This window comes from Rhodnius prolixus, unplaced genomic scaffold, assembly GCF_049639745.1.
Source record: "Rhodnius prolixus isolate KJV_2025 unplaced genomic scaffold, Rpr scaffold_2, whole genome shotgun sequence".
Lineage (NCBI taxonomy): Eukaryota > Metazoa > Arthropoda > Insecta > Hemiptera > Reduviidae > Rhodnius > Rhodnius prolixus.
Genome location: NW_027411592.1, coordinates 23,298,259 through 23,319,711, shown reverse-complemented (window position 1 = coordinate 23,319,711; position 21,453 = coordinate 23,298,259). Strand labels below are relative to the sequence as shown.

Genomic DNA, 21,453 nt, shown 5'->3' with positions numbered 1-21,453 from the left:
TGACTAAATCTCGAATCAGAAATTGGTCACTACAAACTAGTGACTCTTTCCTTTAAGTTTTACTCACACGCAAATTTTAAACAATTGATGGACTTATTAAAGAAATATTAAAATCGTTTAGTTTAATTTGCTGTTTTATTTAATTTTTAGCGATGTATGCTTATATAATGTCAATGTGGAAATTCACGACAGAGCCTTCATCGGGTAAAGACGTAAATAAATATAAATTGTTGAAATAGTCTGAATTTAAAGTTCTATTTGGTGGCTTACATTTATAATCGAAATGTGGCTCTTAAGCGACAGAAGTTAGGAAATTGACAAAGTTAGTGAAACTCGCATGCTTGTAGGTGAAAAAAAAGAACAATCTGCATTCTCGTTCAAAGAATTGCAGCTGCTGACCAAAGTGTGCATTAAAACCCATGAACCAGCGCGTAAAAGCAATTTTTCGCTCTTGGCCTTTTTTTGCGAGGAATATATCTAAGATGTTTAAAGAAATTATTATTTTTAATCCAATAATTAATTAAAATGAATTGAAAGTCTAAAAATTAAGATTTTTCCTCTGTTAAAGGTGTATTTTTGGTAAAGCAGCTACGCTTCGGTTCTTTAGCCAACTTAATTAACATTCAGAAACACACACACACTTGCATCAATGGACATTATATTGAGATGACTGCAAAATGTCCGTGATGTAGTAATATTTGAATAATTACTGAAAAGTTAATGGTTTTTAGAATCAAATCGGAATGCACGGATTCTAATTTGGATCAAAATATCAATTAGTAAGAGCACAGTTTGCCGATAGAATCTTACTCAATTTTTTGGAGCCAATACAGTTCGTAATTTGTGTGTGTTCAACTGGCACTTCCCCCGGTACATATAGAATTAATTTTCTTAAATTAAGTTTCAAACAAACGTTAGTTTCTTAAGAAGTTTACCGGACAGTTTTAATTCTAAGCTCAAAACTTTTGAAAAATATTTGAAACAGATTAAAAAAAATCAGAGTACACCGCACACATCATGGCAATGCCTAATCAAAATATTGTATTAAGTTTCAACATTCTGTGAGTAGGTATTCATTTTTACTTAAAACTCATATCACATCGTTCGTAAATATTACAATGACCTTACGTTTATTGAAGTAGTTAGATCATAGAAAAGATATTTAAGATAAGGTATCAAGGTTTTAACCCAATCACAAGTTCATGTAAATTGAGTTTACGTTATGTATATAAAAAAAAATTTTTGTATCGTTTGAGTAAAAAAAAAAATGTAAAAATAATTGAGAACTTGAAGTTCCTTGAAAATCAATCTTATTTGGGGATTTTTTGGATGATAATTCAAAAATTATCTCTAGGCCAGTCATTCTGTATAATATTTATTTTATAAATACATATTATACATATATTATAGTAATAATTCTCTAATTTCTAGAAGTAATGTACTTTTTCATTCCATGTTTTGTGATCACTTAACATATTTGCCTTAAATATTCCAAGGTCCTTAATTAGGAAACATTAGCATCTTTTTAAGTTTACTGTATAAAACTACAAAAAACAGGATTATCCATGTTATCGAGTAATAGTGATGAGCACAACTTGATAAATATATCATATTTTCCAAAATAGGTTACAGTAAAACATAAGCAGTTCTAACACAGAGGGAAATTCCAGAACCAAACAGAATTTAAAACAAAAACAAATCTTTGTCAGATAAAATGATCCCAATTTTATTTGATTTTATAAAATGACTATAACGCCTGGCACTCAAGTGAGATATGCAATAGTATGCATAAATCGAAATAGGTGCTGAATTGCACCTGATGGATTTACTTGGGAGCTATTGCGCACCACTTTTAGGCACTGTTTATCTAATAATTAACATTGTATTCGTAATTCAAGGCAGGACCTGTACAAAAGTGTACGCAAATGACAGGATATTTTAAGATATAACTTAATAAAGTAAAGTTAAGTTTATAGGTTACAGTTAAGTAACCTATTTTTTCAGGCGGGGCTTAACGTCCAACTACCAATTAGGTCTATATAACGTCAAATAAAAGTAAAGTAAAAAGAATTGACAAAGATCACATAAGTAATTTTACACAGTGATGGTAAAACTAAATGACGTATTGAACGCCAAGGGGTTCACTACAGCTGGTCGCATGTTTGTATCAATACAATTATACTGTTTTAATTAAACGAGGTAAAATTATTTAATTCAAAGCAAAGAAACAAAAAATAAATGAATAAAAATAAACTTAACATGACATTCGAAAAGATTAACTTTTAACAAATAAACGATTGCAAATTCTTAGCTTTTATTCAATATTTGTACTTAATAATTTTTAGTAGGTTAAGAGGGTGAGACAAAATTTGCTGAAATAAAGCGAAGACACTAATAATTTCCGTTCAGAACATTAAACAAATCTACTGCTGATAATTGTCATCCGGCACTATCAGCAAAAAAGTAATACAAACGATCTCGAATTAATTAATTATAAACTTAACAGCACTTCTCATAGGACTGTTGGAAAATAGAATTTGTACCCAGGTTAAGCCCACCAGTAGGGTGAACTAAATTTAGAAGACAATATATCGGCAATTTGAATTAAGTCCTTAAAATTGTCTAAGTCCATTGAAAGAGTAGCCGCCAGCAATCTATCATAAAATGATTGTCGAACCACTTTTCGCCGAATTCAGAGTTCCGCTGTAGAACTAGGATATAAACTGAAGTCGCTGAATTAAGGAAATGATCTCAAATGAATGAAATATATTTTTAAAGATTTCACATAATTGTGAATTATGCGAGAAAGACTAGTTGAAAAGACAGAATACTGTGTAAAACTTCAGCACAAAAACATATTCATCTACCCTTTATATTACGTACTGGCCTTGAAGTAATATGAAAACATTACGTATGGAGAACATACATGTATGTTTATAATATATAACATATATAGTACATCATACAATATGGTTGTATGAAGTTCAAGAACAAATTCATTTTCTTTCCCTTTGTTTCAACTTGATTTATTCCTCATGGGTAACACGAAGCACGGAAGAACGGTTTCTGTCCAAAAGTGACAAAAGTTATGGGGGGTGGATTGGATTGAAGACGAGCAGTGCATTTGTTTCAATAATTATTTGTACTTTAAACAAGTAAATTTGAATAAATTATTTCAAATCTGTTGGCTGAAATCATGTTGGCTGAAATCTGTTGCCTGAAATCATGTTGACTGAAATCTGTTGCCTGAAATCATGTTGGCTGAAATCTGTTGCCTGAAATCATGTTGACTGAAATCTGTTGCCTGAAATCATGTTGGCTGAAATCTGTTGCCTGAAATCATGTTGCCTGAAATCTGTTGCCTGAAATCATGTTGCCTGAAATCATGTTGCCTGAAATCATGTTGCCTGAAATCATGTTGCCTGAAATCATGTTGACTGAAATCTGTTGCCTGAAATCTGTTGCCTGAAATCTGTTGCCTGAAATCATGTTGACTGAAATCTGTTGCCTGAAATCATGTTGACTGAAATCTGTTGCCTGAAATCATGTTGCCTGAAATCATGTTGGCTGAAATCATGTTGGCTGAAATAAATTTGTTGAAATAATTTCCATTAGTCTAGCACTCTTTACTTCCTTCAACAACAAACAATGGTAGACAGTGCTTTAGTATTTAGGTCAGAGGACATGAAAAGAAATATTCTTAACGAAAATCTAGGGATTTGGATGAGATATGACCTTACAGCTACTATTTCAAATTCTGCAAAAGGTCAAAGGCATTAGAAAAATCTACGATTCCGTCATGGGTTTTTATTTTTTGACCAAACACAAATGAGTGGAATTAATTAAAAGTAAACATCAATTAATAACTGATGGCTCAATAAGTGGCTGCGGTGCCGTGGGGCATGTAGGTCCAGTCCCTTTTCTAATATAATAACTAATCATCGAAGGACTCATACAGAAGGACGGCTTAAGGAAAGACCTCTTAGGAGGAAGTTATATGAATCAATCCGTCAATCTGCCAACCTTTAATGGCGTGGCTGATTTTCGCCTATCAACTGCCACGTCTACCTTTAAACTCTCGTCGGTGTCACCAATTCGGATATCATTTGGTTAATTTTTGTTCTTTTTTTCGGGTCAATGAAGCTATTAATAACACTTGTAAAAACTAAAAAAGAATGCAACTTTAGCAGCAATGGAAAGTAAGACATACAAAAGTTAGACGTTAAAGAATAGTGAAAAACAAAGTAGAAATAGTGCAAATCGACCTGGAGTCTAGGACCAGTTTCTCGCATGCTAGTGGAGAGCGACAGGTTGTGTATGCAGAAATACTCGTACATGCTAGAGCATATTACAACACTTTAAATACGTTCAGATCTAAACTGTTGTATTTCAGTTTTGTATGATGCATGTAAAGTATTATATTTAAATTTAATATTTAAAACAAAGTGTTTCTTTTTATATAGACATTTATTAAGTAGTTCACGTTTAAACATATTCATTAAAAAGGTAGTTAACAATTAATAGTATATCGCGTTTATTTTAAGTTTGTTTTTTTTTGATGAAAAACTCTGAATACTCAAATGTCTCTGAGCTAATGAACAGTCCAAATGTCTCTGAGCTAATGAACAGTCCAAATGAGCAGCCACTTGAAATATAAAAATTACATAAATTATCTTGCAAAAAATATGAATATTTATAGAGGTTTTCCGATAAGTACAATTCCGTAACTTTACAATATGGTAATGAAGAAGGCAACTGCCTTGAGCAACCACTGGCAAGAATCTGGCAGTACTTCTCACCAGAAAGGAAAGCTAGCCATTTGGACATTGTTACCGTAACTTTGCAGTAAGTACAATATGTCACGAGAAACTGAACAGTACATACTGTAATGGTTTGACAGATGTTACTGTCTGTCCATTCTGGTGCTTGGCTTTTCGCACCAGCGTCGTCTCGCAGCAGGTGTTACAGAATAAGTTCCTCAGATTGGTGATGTCTTCTCCCAGATGCAAGCGCATAACGGATCTGCTGCTAAAGTTGTGTTAGTTACGGATCTGCTAACATTCTCTGTTGCTCACCGTATTTAAGTTACCACGGAGTAGTTTTTCGACCTTTGTAGAGAGATTGGAAACTATTGTGACTTAGGCACTGATTAGTGACACAAACGAGGGCAGAACGCTCTGGGATAGACTTGCCGAGTTGCTAGGCTTTGTTGTAAATTTTCCGTAAGACAAAAGTATTGTAATTTCGTTTAATAATGTTCTGAAGGAGGTTACAGTGAAGCTGAGATCTAAGTAGAGCTTAACTATCGAGAATAATTATATCTTGAGACTAGTCTTTACTGAAATAGAAGCGCGTATAAATAAAAAAGTAATTTTGCTGCAGAGTAGAGATTTTTGGATGCCATGCAAAATGGAAAAAGTTTGATAGGCATTACTGGAGCAAATAAGAGTGTCTAAACATCAAAATGTACGATCTCATGACGTTACTTAATAATAATATGTATATATTTTTTTATATTGTAAAACGATATAATAATCATCATTTTGTGTCTAGTTTTTGATCATAAATAATTTGTAAAATAAAAAAAATATTATAACAAGACAAAATAAAATTGAGAAATAAAATACGTTATCATATACGAGTATATATACTCGTACAAGTATATGTACAATATAAAAATGTATATAATATAATATATAAAAGAACAACGATACCTTATTAACTGTCCTTTTTACTTTTGCATCTTATTTACAACTTATTTTGAATTATCACTTTAAATTCGCAATATCACTACAAACGCCGCTTCCGAAATTAATGAAACTCTTTTCATATGGACTGCTTAGATCTTGATGTAAACATTTAGAAAGGGTGTTTAGAAATTTTAGGGGCCTGAAGTGCAAACTTTATATGACAATAGCTTTAGAAGTGCATCAGCATCAACAAATGACTGGTTGATTGCATCTTACACATGCTGAACCAAAACGTGATAGCAGTTTGGTTGTTTGTCAGTAGCTACCGAAGCAGCATACTGCTGGAAACCCGCTTCCTAGCCGATTTGAACTCTCCATAAAACCTGAGTCAACTTCATTTAATCAAACTTATTACTTGCAAAACAAAAATGGATTTATTTCGGGCTATCCGAACAAAGAAAAACAATAGATTTCATGATGGAATTTCCCAGCTGAAACAGTCTCTAAAATTAATAGAATTGAGCAAAACGTGGCGCACTGTCCTAAAGTAACATCCAAACTCTGCTTACTCAGTCAGCTACGACGCCTACTTGTTTCTCTTAAACTAACAACAGTCTCACTTTCAAACATACGACGTACGCAAAAAAGACAACAATCTTAGTAATGATTACTTGTTTATGCTCTCAGATGGGTTTACGTTTAAAGAAAAAGATGGCTTTCCAAGGATAGCGTCGTAGATGAGTTTTTGAAAGGGTTTATGTATTTTTTTTGGCATTTTTACTAAAACTTTTATTCTATATAAAAATATAACAAATAAAAGACCTCAAAGGCAATAAAATTAATATCTTAGGAAATATTCCCGCTAGAAACATCTAAAGCTAACCAGTATAAAATTGTATCCCCAAAGTATCCAGAACTGTTCAATATAAAAGTACAATTTTTGAGTTTATTCGTGTAAAGAAATTACTTTTCATCCGAAGTTCTGGCAGAAGTTAGGATTTGTTCCTTCTTGTAGAGAAAGAAAATTTCCGAATTAGAAAAAAGGGCAGTGAGAAATCTACTATTTTGGCCAAGTCAATAGAAATATAAATTATGTTGGATGGCGGCGGCTATTGCATAGAGTCTCGTTGCTACTTTTATATAATCTAGTTACGAAATGTGCTGCTCACTAATACGTTGGAACTTGATGTTAGGTATTTTTAATTCTGCACATTTTCAACATTTCTGTTAACTATATGTTATGACGCAATAAAGAATAGAAACTTTTTTTTATTATTTATTATACTTATGTACATATGTACATACATTAATTTTTCATAATTTAGTACAAGTACTTTTTCTCTTTAAGCTGGGCATATGTTCTCTGACCCATTACTTAATTACTTTAATACAACATTTCCCCTACTATGAAGTTTGAATAGTACTTTTTAAAACACTTAACCCATTACTTTGGGGAGAGGGAATCTACTGCGAAATACTCAAAACTAATTTTCTTTGCAGGTGTAACAACTCTAGTGCATATAAATAGTGCAGGTGATGGGGATTGTATTGCTAGTTTGCTCGCCAAGGAACTATTTGGGTGCAACACATTGTCAGGTAGTACATCCCCCCGGCGTCTAGAACTCTTACGGTAATCAATCTTAAAATAAAATCTTAGTCTCCTCTACAACTGTAAAAAAACAAAAAATGTTCTGTAAAATATTCTTTAAAAAATCGTAGGCTTACATCTGCATTGTTGGTTTCTTAAATTTAAAAAAAAACAGTAGAATCGATTGGAACCATCTCTAGATCGAGGAAACTTTTGTTTCAATTTTGTTTTGAATTCGCTTGATGACATTTCAAAAGAAATCCCGCCATGTTTATTTCTGTGTCGAGTAAAGGGGGTTCAAGTTTATTTCTGTGTCGAGTAAAGGGGGTTCAAGTTTATTTCTGTGCAGAGTAAAGGGGGTTCAAGTTTATTTCTGTGCAGAGTAAAGGAGGTTCATTTTGGGATTTATTACTGTTTTACTTTTACTCTCTAACTGGGCTAATTGGAATAATATTTTTTTAGGTATCAGCGGCCTATGATCACACTCTCCCATTAATGCATCGGAATGTCCTAATTTTCTTGTAAAAATGTAAGGAATAAAAGAAATGAATGTTGTAGGCCATGCCGAATGTAAGATGCGATACAGTTTAAGGAAAATCGATTGTATACTTTTAGAGAAAATTTGAAAAAGTGGTTTTCAGCCTTCAGCTGTAGTATAAAAGTTCCTGTTGGGTGAATTCTGATTGCTAAGTTACAGTTGGGTCCAGTTTCAACTTGCTGAGATTTTTTGTTTTTGAATTATTTTGCAAACACACATTGACCAATAAATTTCTAAAAATTCATTTTTCCGGATTGTTAGTGCCTCAATTAACATGGAAAATTATAGTGAAAACTCAATTTTGATAATTTGGTAAGATTGCAATCCTATCTTTATCTAGTCAGAGAAAGGAAAAAGCTTCAATCGATTCGGATATCCCCGGTCGATAGATTTCGGCCAGAACTCTTGTATCGAAGCGACAACAATATCTTAGAGAAAAACAAAAGAAAACATCCTATGGGATTTTAGGTTTTAGGAAATTCAAATACACGCACAAAACATCATGTGCTCAATTCATTTTTAGGGAACTTCAAAAAAACCTGTACCTTTAATGGATTCACAATTTCGAAAATCGCCATATATGCTCTTCTAGACGTAAGAGTTGGAAAAAATGTTTACGAAAAGATTGGCTAGTCTTGACCTTTTCTTTGAACTACCTTGAAATCAATTACTTCGGGAAAATGTAGCCATTCAAAGTGTGAAATGAACTTGGAACTACAAGGCCAGTTGCAAGTTTTAGGAACATCTTTAGCTGCACTTGAGAAATTTGTACATTTTTATTCTATTTTAATATTGAAATTTACAATTACCACAGTAATTACAATAGTAAACAAAGAAAAATTGTAGCGTGATGAGTAAAGTGACTAGTAACAATATCGAAATGTTGGATTGGTGAATGAATCCAGTGACATCACTATATATTCAAGAACACTTTTTTACAACGATGAAAGTAGATCAAGAGGAGATTGTAAGAAAGAAGTTTGATTAAAGAATTGGGCAAGCTGTTAAAGAGGGATTGAGAATTGGATGAAGAAAGAAGAGATAAGGATTTTCTGAAGGATTTGATGTGTTACAAGGTTTAGTAGAACGCCAGCTCATGACCGTTCGAGAAAATTAGTCTTAATACCTAAATATGGAGTATTGGGTTTGGTTTGAGTAATATTGCAAGAAGTTGTAGCTAGGGGATTAACAAGGATAACTTAATGTCTCCAGCAATCGTATAGATTTTAGTTGATGTAGTTGGGCCGTGAGATTTTTCGCCAAAGGTTCTATATTATGTATTTAGACCAGGTGAAATAGGTGCTCCCTTGTCAAAATATAACCAGGTCGCAAAAGATGGATAATATTGTATTAGAATGGTCCGGAAAATTATGGGTATTAGTCGAAGAGAAGGGATACAAGGTTCCTGTTTTTGGATACATCCTAACCTAAGTATACGTATACTGAAAACTGCTCAAGATTTCATACAAAATAATACTAACAAATTACTACTGATCATAATACTCCCAAATAGTGGACTTTTAAAAACAAATATTCAGGGCAAATCAAATCAAATTTCAGCATAATGAAATTGCCTTTGAATTACTTCGTGCCCTTCCCATCACTTGCAACAAAAATATTTAAATCTCTTGGCTGTACCAATGTATTCTTTGAATTCAAGAAACCTCAAACAATTACTTCCGATGGGAAACACAATACGAAAACTAATCCGATTTGTTTAGTTACAGAATTAATAGAAAGTCAGAAAAACAAAAGCTACAATTTTTAAACTATTTTTATGCCTTTATTTATGAACTGGAAAAAAGGTGAATATTTTGTTTATGTATTTTCAAAATAGAAATGAAAAATTTACAGGAAAAAATTTAATTTTAGATCTAATTTAAACTCTATTTTTAATTATTCTTTTATTTGTCCAAAGATCTGTATTTAGGTGATCTGTAACGTGAACTTTAACTGATGGAGTTTGTGCAATTTATGTAATATTTTAAGCGAAACTTTATAACAACGAAATGCATACGTATACTTAATTTTATTTATTGATTTTGCAACTGTAGTCAGCTACAATAAGCAAAGGAGATGGGAGTACGTACCTAAACGTATTTTTTTTTTTCTGGCGGGTTTTACGTCCAACTTCTAATCAGGTTTTCACTTCTCTGTTACAATTTCTCTTGAAGTGACATCTATAATGTCTCCTACTTTGCACTCATAAGAAATAATAATTTATTTTACAATTATTATTTCATTTCCTTAATTATTTCAGTTTATGTATTTTTAATTTATGTTAATAAATTATTGGCAGTATCTGAAGGATGAACAGAATAATGGAATCGTTAGCTGGTGGTCGAATTCCCTGGCCTTCTTGTTAGGGAGAAACTATAGTCACCATTTTTCTTTAGGGTATTTAAGGGTCAAGTTTTCTGAAGACTGATATGAAATCAAAATTTGGAAAGTTATTTACGTTAAGGGAGCGGAGCGATGCTGCCCAAAGTGAGTCAAAGTTAGTTGTTACGGAAGAAAGCTATGTTGCCCGAATTGAGATCAGATTTAAGTATAGTGGAGCAGTGAAGCTGCGCGATAGTGAAAGTACTGTCCAAGAGCCTAACCTTCAGCTAGGAAATGATGTGTCTTTTAGAGGGAAACAAGTCCTCCTGCAATAAGGATTACTCAAACAAACAAAATTTCTAAATTTTATGTTAATTGATATTTCAAATTTATAACTAAATATGCTTTTTTAATTATTTCACTTTTATCCGAAGGAAACAAAGACCACACGAGATCCATTTGGAGAATTCTCCAGCAATGCAAAAGTAAATTATTTTAACATTCTGAGGAACTACTCCTACTTACATTAGGTGTTATAGTGTTTGTATAAATGTGTAATTTTATTTGAATTACACACCATTAAATAAATATAGGCCTAGAACGGGAATCGAAACCAGAACCAATAAATAATACGTCATAGTTTGGCCACTTTGAAGTCTCAAATATATATTTATATATATGTGTAATTTACATTGTAATTTATTTCAAATCTTAAAAAGTATATTGAATAATAAAGTTATTACAGCAGTCAATGTCTACAATGGTTTTGTTTATAGGTAGAAACAGGAAAGGGATTATTGTAAGAGGTTATCCCACTAATCAGGAACTGAGAATACAAAATGAAAGAAAATTAGGAAGACAAACCAGAAATTTAAAGAATCAAAGCGAATGCCCAGTTATGGAGGCTGTTCGAAATGTTTGTGCCCTTACCGCTCCGTTAGTGTCAACATTTTAAGATCAATAACATTATTTTATTATTTAATCGCGATGCTACCCAAAGTAAATAAAAGAAATAGTCCGCTGAGTGTTACCGTGAATAATTCTATAAGAAAATCTGGTCAATTGTGAAGAAAAGAAAGAAAAGGGAAAGTGAAAAGTCTTTAGAAGAAAAGCCATCTAGTTCCGAAGGTTTTTACAAATCCTTAAGATGTCACCTACATAACTGTAACTTTTGTTAAAGAGTTCTCCTACAACGTTTAAATTAAAAGTCAGGAAACAGTTTATCTATCAAAAAGGTTTGTTTTAGAATTTTATTTTTTGAGATTTTCAAAAGTGTCAGCTGTACTTATTCACTGCGTCAAATCGTGTTTATCAAATAAAAAAAATTTCCCAATTGAAAAGTAAAGCGGCGACATTGAAGGACATAGTCGCTTGTTACTTGTTTTCTTCATTCAATAAAAATACATTTATATATATGTAATTAAAGTAAAAATGCTTACTTATGGGTTTACTTACTCAAACTTTTTGTAAAGGAATGTTTGTTGTAAATAATAAATATATATCTGTGTGGCGAAGTAATGTTGACTATTTTCGGCCGTTATGAGATAACAATGTAATTATTATTTGTTTTTTTTTGGAACTCAACACCGAACTGTAAGCAAACACAGAACGTACTGGTAGCGTAACTTCTTCAGAGAACATACTAAGAGGGAGATTACTACTCTGGAGGGGAAGACAGCGTTTCTCTGTTTATTTCTTAGCCGTAAAGCGTCAGTCCTACAACCAAACGTGAAAGACAAAAATCTGGTCTCCTAGGTAAGTGGTAGAGGGGGAGGCTAAAACACAGACTGACGTAAGATTATGTACATACGCTAACATGGCAAATTATTTACTTTTTTTTTTACTTTAACTGTTTAAGTAGATTCTGTACTTATTTAGATGGTAGATATGTTAGTCATACTCTTACACGCAAGTGTATGAAAAATGTTCAGGTAGTTTATCAATTTTTACAACAATATCGGAGTAAACATTTGCCAAAAGTCGGCAGATAGTCTCCCTTTCTAATGATTACACAATATTAGATTTGTATAATAATTAGTTCAGCTTTTCACAGCTGCTTTCATCATAGAAATCTCTTTTCGCCTGGCAATCAACTTCCTTAAACAATAGAATATTTATTATTATAGATTTCTCACACATTATTTCCAATCATAGTGAACGATTCTTTTTTTTTAAATTTATTAAAGATCGATCAAAAAGCAGGTAATAGAGATCTAAATTCATTAACGAAGGAATGTTGTACTACGTTTTAAGAAACGTCTTAAAATATTTTGAATTTTATAGGAGTCACTTTTTTTTTATGTATGATTAAATTTGATGTTTGGCCACTGTTACAGTTCTAACAGTTAGCTGGGACCAAGAAGTAGTACGAGGGTCGTTTGAAAAGTCCGTGCAAAAATAAAAACTATTTAATTTTTTGGGGTAAACCTTTTTTATTTTTCAACATAGTCTCCTTTTAGGCTTATACACTTTGTCCAACGCTGCTCTAGTTTGTTGATCCCTTCCGAATAATAGGATTTGTCCAAGTCTGAAAAATAGCCATTCGTTTCTGCAATCACCTCCTCGTTTGAATAAAATCTTTTTCCCGCCGGCCATTTCTTCATATTGGGGAACAAATAGTAGTCCGAGGGAGCCAAGTCTGGAGAATAGGGGGGATGTGAAACGAGTTGGAACCCTATTTCCATTAATTTTGCGACCACAACTGCTGAGGTGTGAGCTGGTGCGTTGTCGTGATGGAAAAGGACTTTTTTGTGGGCCAATCGTGGGCGTTTTTCTTGCAGCTCGGTTTTCAAACGGTCCAATAACGATGAATAATATGCACCTGTAATAGTTTTACCCTTTTCCAGATAGTCGATGAAGATTATTCCTTGCGAATCCCAAAAGACAGTCGCCATAATCTTTCTGGCCGAAGGAACGGTCTTCGCCTTTTTTTGGCGCAGATTCCCCCTTGGTAACCCATTGTTTAGATTGTTCTTTGGTCTCAGGAGTGTAGTGATGTATCCATGTTTCATCCACAGTGACGAAACGACGCTTAAAGTCCTGCGGATTCTTCTGGAACAGCTGCAAACCGTCCTTGCAACACTTCACACGATTTCGTTTTTGGTCAAGCATGAGCAATCGCGGCACCCATCTTGCGGATAGCTTTGTCATGTCCAAATGTTGATGCAAAATATTATGTACCCGTTCATTCGAGATGCCCACAGCACTAGCAATCTCACGCACCTTCACTCTTCTGTCATCCATCACCATATCATGGATTTTATCAATGATTTCTGGAGTAGTAACCTCAACAGGGCGTCCAGAACGTTCAGCGTCACTTGTGCCCATATGGCCACTCCGAAAATTTTGAAACCACTTATAAACTGTTCTAATCGAAGGTGCAGAGTTACCATAATGTTTATCAAGCTTCTCTTTAGTCTCCTGAGGCGTTTTGCCTTTCATAAAGTAGTGTTTAATCAACACACGAAATTCTTTTTCGTCCATTTTTTGAAAATCACTCGACTTCCTCGATTCAAACGAATGCCAAACACAAAGAAATAGACCGATCTGGCTGAAACTTGGTGTGTGTTCTTCCAAGAGATGCTACTAACTAAACATAACCTCGATACGCGCCAATGGTGCTATCTCTCTGACTTTGCACGGACTTTTCAAACGACCCTCGTAATTCTCTTTAAAGTAGGACGTTTTGGTTACCTCTTGTTCAGGAAATGCAAATGAAGATTTTAAAAATTGAAATAGTTTTCCGATAAAAATATGCACCAGTAATTGTTCATCAATACGATACCTAGGGGATACCTAGGGAAGAGTTGTTGTTGAGGCATGGAAGATGGTTTTGATACAGACAGAAGTACAACTTGAAGTTTAAAAATATATTAAATAAATGGAAATAAATAGACAATTTTAAAATGAATTTTCTTGAAATGAACAAAAATTGACATAAATGTAGTTGGTGAGGGGTTGTTGCATTTAGAAGTTTCTAGCTTAAATTTCTGATTGAATCTGTCAGGTGAACTCATTGGTCTTCTTTCCATTTCAAACATGTATAAATATTCTGCTCCTTTTCTAAACCTAACACACAGATCACAGAGCTATAAAAAAAATATTCGTCGAACGTTTAAAAACAAAAGCACTACAAGTGTCTGTAGAAGCAGTTAGTAATAGAATGCAGAGAAAAGCGTTTTTAGTCGTTTCTTCAGCACAAATAACTAATAAAAATTAAAAGATTCCATACAAACTTGAAATTCTAGCGTGGCTTTTAATGTCGCTAGGTAGTTGTAAACTTGCTCTGCAGGATTGCATTAGCCAAAGAATGCTGTCATAATTGACAATCAAACTAGTGTCTGTAAAACTAAAGCACCTACACAAAGAATGGTAAATTATAGAAGTTTACTTCAAAACATCAATCAATTTTCCAGGCAAAAATTTGAAATAACAGTGAAGTTATTTTCGATAAAAGATAAATCGTAACTGAAAAGTCGTACCATTGCTTTCTGAGTTCGACTGAAACTTTAGAACCTACGTTGACAGTATTATCGAATTGTACAGTTTGAGCTTTAATTTTTGAAGATATTTTGGATATCTGTAACAAGAGTACATTATCGAAAACGCACTGAAAAAACGTCACGATAGCCGAGCGGGTTAAGAGGCGAGACAGGCAAAGCTAATATGTATTGTGGTACTGGGTTCGATTCCCGGTCATAGGCCTTGGATTTTATTTAATGGTTAATAAAAGAAATTTACAGTAATATAGTATGTTTGCTAGTCGCTTCCGTCCACGATACCTAATTGGTAGTTGGACGTAAAGCCCACCTGAAAATTAGGCACTACTTTACTTTTTTTCTTACATTTAATAATTCAGCCTTTTACCCATCCTGAGGAAAGTTCTAGAAAAACTTCTTCTACTTCGCCTTCGATAGCCTCTTCTAATGTTATCGCTGAACATCAGTTCGGTTTTCGGAGTTCTCCTAGCACATTGAATAGTGGATGTAATCGCTACTTCCCTTGAATCTTCCTAGACATATCTCAGGCATTCGACCGGATATGGCACACAGGACTGCTTTATAACTCAAACGTACTTTTATCTCATTCTTACGTCTTATCTTTCCGACCGTTTCTTCCAAGTCAAAAAAGGTTCTTCTTCTTCTCTTATCCTTCCAATACTCGCTTACATATTTATATTCTCTATACTGCCTACTTACCAACTCACCCGACTACAATTACTTTCACATTCGCCAACGACACTGCAATTCTTTCTCCTCATCTAGATCCTGTAATAGCAAGCCGTGCACTCTAATCACATCTAAATCTTCTCGAGCCTTGGCTGCAAAAGTGGAGAATCAAAGTGAATGAATTGAAATCTAAATACATAGTATTCACTCTAAATAAGAAAACTCTCCCTCCTCTCTCCTTCCACAATACTTCTATACCAATCACTAACCAAGTACGATATCTCGGACTACATCTTGACAAAAGACTAACTTGGAACCCACAGACGAAACTCAAACGAATTGACCTCAATCTCAGGTACAATATGTCAGTAAGACTACTCGACAAACGTTCAAAACTGACCCTGACAAACAAAAGGTAATTACGTACCTCCCTTCTTATCCCAATATGGACGTACGGAATCTAGCTCTCCGGAAGTGCCAAAAAATCGAACATCAACCGACTTCAAACCTTACAGTCTAAAATTCTGAGAGCAATAGTTAACGCTCCCTTCTACGTCTCCAATCACACAATACATTCTGATCTAAATATTCCTCTCGTCTCTGAAATAGCCCAATCTCGTTACACAAAACTCCACTCAAATCTATACAGTCATTACAACCCTCTGATCCACAACATGTCTACTACAACACTTCCTTCAAATCGCGGCGTTGGCCATGCGACCATCTCAACACTTAATACCGATCACCTAGGTTGGTAACTGCGTAAGTTAATGAACGAGTGGAATGCCACTCATGTCACTGGGTGCACATGCATCTGCGCGCATATACATGTATGTGTATTTGCACAATTTCCTTATTTCTCATCTCTTTAGCTCGTTTTACATTGATTAAAGCTGCAAAGTAAATAAACAAAAACATTTAATAATTAAACTAGTTTTGTTATTATAAATAAATTTAATTGGTAAACAGGGTGACGCTGAATCAGCAATAAAATGTAACAATTTATTTATTAATATTAATCAATTATTATTGAAGTAGGAAGCAATCCATTTAAGTCACGAGAACGCCCTCTTTGTTTAAAAAATATTTCCTGAATGCCTTGAATGTCCTTGATTCGTTTTATTCTTATTTTCAAAATCATTGACGTTAAAAAATTCTAGACGTTCAAAAAATAATAAATGAAACGAAGAAGAAAGAAAACCAAAAAATAAAAATTAACCGCAAATGGACCAGCAGCAGCTGTGTTCTTGATTTTTGTATATTATTTGTAATTACAAGTTTTATAAATATGTGGTAAAAGAGTTCGTCCAATCTGAACCTGTTCTTGTATCTTCTTGGCCTTTATTTAATAAAGCGATTTATTTATCCTTCATACTTTCGCTTTCCACGTCGCGGTTTGTAATTACTTTTGATCGCAAAACATTTGAATACTATCAAATTCAAATTAAAAAGTAAAGTAAAGTAATCGCCTATTTTTTTAAGGCAAGATTTTTGTACTACTGCTTAAGGGATATTGCAATCCCATCTCTCTATACCTATTTGTAAGAATTATGCTTGAAGTAAATTTGATGTTGAGTTAAAGAATATGAAAATATTATTACATAATATCCAACGTTAGCAACACACAGAATTTTGGAAGTAATTGCATTACAGTTCATGAAAAGACTAGAATTGTTGAAACGTTGAAAAGTGGAATACTTATGATTATAATATTTAGACTAGAAAAGATCGTTAGTTTCGTTCAAAACTAACCCTTAAAATGTCGCGGTTCGTAACTCTAATCAAATAATTGTAAGCAAAGACTTGAGAAATGAGGTTCTTGAACAGTGCAATGTCACTAAAAGTTTCTAAGAGAGTCAATTTGAACCTTGGGCAATTAAATTATTCAATTAAAATTAATATAAATGACAAGTTCTGCTCCTTTAAGAAGGCTTGGGTACTTCTAGCATTACGCAAACTCATACTCTACGTATTTTAATTAATGAACAATTTTGGTACGTCTAAAAACGGTTTATATTTAGAGGTATTCACAGTAAACTTTCTATCGGGTCTCATGGGTGCCTTGGGTCCCAGTGTTTAATATTAGAGCGAAACATATGAACCCAGATGGACCAGTAGGTGAAAATAAATAGTTTTTGGGACTAAGCGAATCACAAAACGCATATTTCTGAAGAAAACTCAAGTCTCGACAGCAAGACTCCATATTAGGTAGTAAAAGAAGACAAAATGTCGCATATTTCACTCTCCAGCTAGTCTGGACGGAGAGTACCTGCATTATAAACATCTAGCCTTCACGATTACTGGTTTGACTAACCAGCAATACTCGCCTGTATTGAGGTTAGTATTGTAAGGCGCTACTATTCCGCTATAAAATAGATTTCTTTCACATTGGAGGAACATTTGTACTACTAAAGGTTTACAACGAACTGAAAGAATTTCATTATGGGCTACCTATTTGCCAATCTCAAGAAATTAGGATACCTGCGTATCAAAGTAGGTTACAAAGATAAGTTTTCATGCACGAGTTAGTAATCGCGCCGTTATAATTTGTTTTTTTTTTTCCTTGGCGTAATATCCAACTTTTAATTTGTTGAACGAATATTCAAAACAATTGTAGTAATTTTTATTGTACTAATATATTATGTATACGCTGGAAAGATACTTTTTTTGGTATTATGAGATTAACAAGCAACACGTTTGTCTCAAATCCTTCTATTAATTAAAATATTTCGAACCTCTGCTGTGGGTTCAGCCTTAATTTTAAACCAAGAAAGATAAGCCCTGATAACTATGTTTACATAAGTTCTTCATTTCTTCATGTTACGAAAAATATCTTCTTACAGATTCGCTATAATTTTTAATTTCTCATGAATAATTTTGAATCTTTATCCTACCGGAATGAAAGTAAACAAAGTGAAGAAATGCAGATCATTGAGACAAGTAAAAAGAATTCTTCCTTAAGGCGGGATAGACTTTGAAAGATTTCAAGATTTTGACAGAAAGACAGGAAAAGATTTTGAAGTAGTAGATATAAATGTTTGAATTTTTGTTTAAGTTGTGAAACTCAGGTCTACAAAAAGATCTAGTTTAAGATCAAACTTTAGTTTTGAACTAAAGATCTTTAGTTTAAAAGATCAATGTGAGAGTCAAATGCGGATACGGCAGTGGTATTCCTGTTTAGGAAGAGAGATATTAAGAATTGTAATTAAAATATTTTCAAAGAATGTGCCTCGTTTGTCGTACGAAATAATAATGGTAATACTGATAGGTAATTAGACTAAATTAACATAAACATATTGCACTACATCCTTCAGGTCAGACAACATTACGGCCACCGTCTTCAATGTACTTCCTTAATTAGTTTACATTAAATAACTATCGCATACACAGTACGTAAAAAATGCCCGAATGGGTAATAGGAAAACAATTAATAGTACTAATTTCCGGAAGTTCAAAAAATATTTTAGGCCTTCATATATCCTTCACCGGAAATTAGTTATTATCAAGAATGTTATAAAGCCAAATGACCGCGATCTCTTCTAATAGCGACATTAACCAGTGAATTACTGCAGGGCCGGCGTCAGCACCCGCAAAATTAATGGAAAAATTAAAAATTCTCTTCAAGTTTTGAACAAATGAAGGAGAACGATTGCAAAAAAAATGAAAAAAGAAATCACAACCTTTCCCGTCAAACTAAACCAGAATTCCTTATATTTCTATAAATTTTGCAATTGTAACTTAAAATTTGGACAACCCTGAGTATACAATCCACGTCTGGCTTATTTATTAATTCACTGAAGCAGAAATATAAATCATTCCAGTCAAACTAGTCGTAGATTCCTTATTTTTCCTTTTATTTTGCGATTGTTACTTCAAATTCGGACTACCCTGTGTATACAATCCACATCTGGCTTATTTATTAATTCACTGAAGCAGAAATCTCTCTTTCCAGACAAACTAGTCGATAATTCCTTATTTTTCCTTTTATTTTGCGATTGTTACTTCAAATTCGGGCTACCCTGAGTATACAATCCACGTCTGGCATATTTATTAATTCACTGAAGCAGAAATATAAATCATTCCAGTCAAACTAGTCGTAGATTCCTTATTTTTCCTTTTATTTTGCGATTGTTACTTCAAATTCGGGCTACCCTGTGTATACAATCCACATCTGGCTTATTTATTAATTTACTGAAGCAGAAATATAAATCATTCCAGTCAAACTAGTCGTAGATTCCTTATTTTTCCTTTTATTTTGCGATTGTTGCTTCAAATTCGGACTACCCTGTGTATACAATCCACATCTGGCTTATTTATTAATTCACTGAAGCAGAAATCTCTCTTTCCAGATAAACTAGTCGATAATTCCTTATTTTTCCTTTTATTTTGCGATTGTTACTTCAAATTCGGGCTACCCTGAGTATACAATCCACGTCTGGCATATTTATTAATTCACTGAAGCAGAAATTGTCTTAAATGGATCTAAAGAATTTTACTATCTATTAAAATTTACGGGGTTCATTGGATGTTGGATTTTCATGGACTGTTATGTTAAGCCGGTTTCACACTTATTGGTTTGTTGTTAAATAAAAAAAATTGAGAAATTTGTTTGAGTTATAATTTTAGAGGAGAGAGATGGAATACTTCTTAGTTATCATTACTTTTATTAAGTTCAAATCTTGTTTCAAGATAATGACGAAGTAGTTCAGCCAAGATGGAAGTTCAGTACTTCGTTGTTTTATTTCCACCAAGTTTATAAACCAGTTTTTAAGGTCGTTGATACCTTTAAAGTCCTTCTTTTTTTGGTACAAACATTAAGGAATCTTTTGAAGTGGTTTGTATCAGGCCTTGAAATGTTTCATTTTAATTTCACTTTTTCGTCTGTTTCATGTCAATGAATCACCTGGAGATTTCTTTTTCTTTGATTTTCGCTTCCTGAATGGGGAAAAAATTAGATTCAAGTGGTTTGAATTTGGTTTTAAATTCGATTGGAGTCGGCCAATTTTTATTGGTCTTATTAACATTCGGTTGTGAGAGGATTTCCGCCACTGATCCTCGGAATTTTCCTTCCTGCCCTCTTCTCTTAGTAACAATAAATGTCAAATTGTATGATCTTTAATCTTTATACAACTAGGGAACTAACTTCGAAGGCTTGTTCTAAGGATAGCTGAATTCAAATAACAGGTTAGTGCAGTACAAATTTTCTCGGATAAGCTTCTGGAGAGCGTGCTCATCAAAGCAGAAGAGAATGTAGAAGATAGCGTGATGACTTAGAACAGAAAAATGCAGTGAGCCTTTTCTGAATTCCTTGGCATCAAGGAATCGCAGGTAATGTAAAGATGAATTCTTCTCATTCCTTTGAAGGCTCAGAATCCCTAGCTATTAGACTGCTATTATATCATCAAAATAGGTATCGGATAACAGCAACTAAACTTTTGCGCCCACTCTAAGGATTCCTTTGAGATTATCAAATGGAGCAGGTAGAACTCCTCATCTAAAGAACATAGTGACGCTGATTATCTGTGCCTTCCCATTTGTTTAACAGAGTGTTTTTGCAGAGTTGTTTGGGATAGAAGAGTGCGTGGAGTCTGGTGACGCACTTCTTGGGGAATGCCCGAGCTTACTGCAACGCAGCCTCAGCACCTCTGGATTGGATGTTATTAAGAGAGACAAGTTGTAAACCTGTCTCTGAAGGATTTGTAAAGATATATAACCAGAATGGCAGGTTTAAAGGTAACCAGATTGAAGATTTAATGAGAGAATAGGGTTTTCCATTTAAAAGTGCAAGGGGGTTTCTGCTTCAATATTTTGCAATTTTGATATGATAATAAAATAGATTAAGAATTAAAATGAAGCCTTTTAATGGCAATCCTTGTGGTTATGACGTTAATGCTAATATCGTTTTGTCACGTCATTATTTAAACATTAATCTCTGGCATAATCCAAACTAATTTTACACGGAAAACATTTTCTAATTATTTTTTCTTATTTCCATCTTCTAATAATTTTTATCTCCAACATTTTTACAATTACAACCGTAACTTTTTCTTCTGAAGAATTTTGCTGTGAAATTATTGATAATTTTAATGATAATTTTGGGTCTGATGATAACTTTAAGGAATCATTTTCATCAATCATTGATTTAAT

At 33.4% G+C, this 21,453-nt stretch overlaps 1 protein-coding gene across 2 annotated transcripts in view; it reads right to left on the bottom strand.

Moving 5' to 3' along the window:
- Window positions 1–21,453, bottom strand: part of LOC141450482 (very long chain fatty acid elongase AAEL008004-like) — a 194,104-nt gene that overhangs the window by 75,975 nt on the left and 96,676 nt on the right. The window contains exon 1 of one of the 2 annotated variants that reach the window (XM_074120978.1): window positions 11,594–11,821. The exons of the other annotated variant lie outside the window; for it this stretch is intronic. The gene's annotated coding sequence lies outside the window, so the exon portion shown is untranslated. Of the gene's footprint in view, window positions 1–11,593; window positions 11,822–21,453 lie in introns of those variants that run through there. 2 annotated transcript variants of the gene reach the window in all.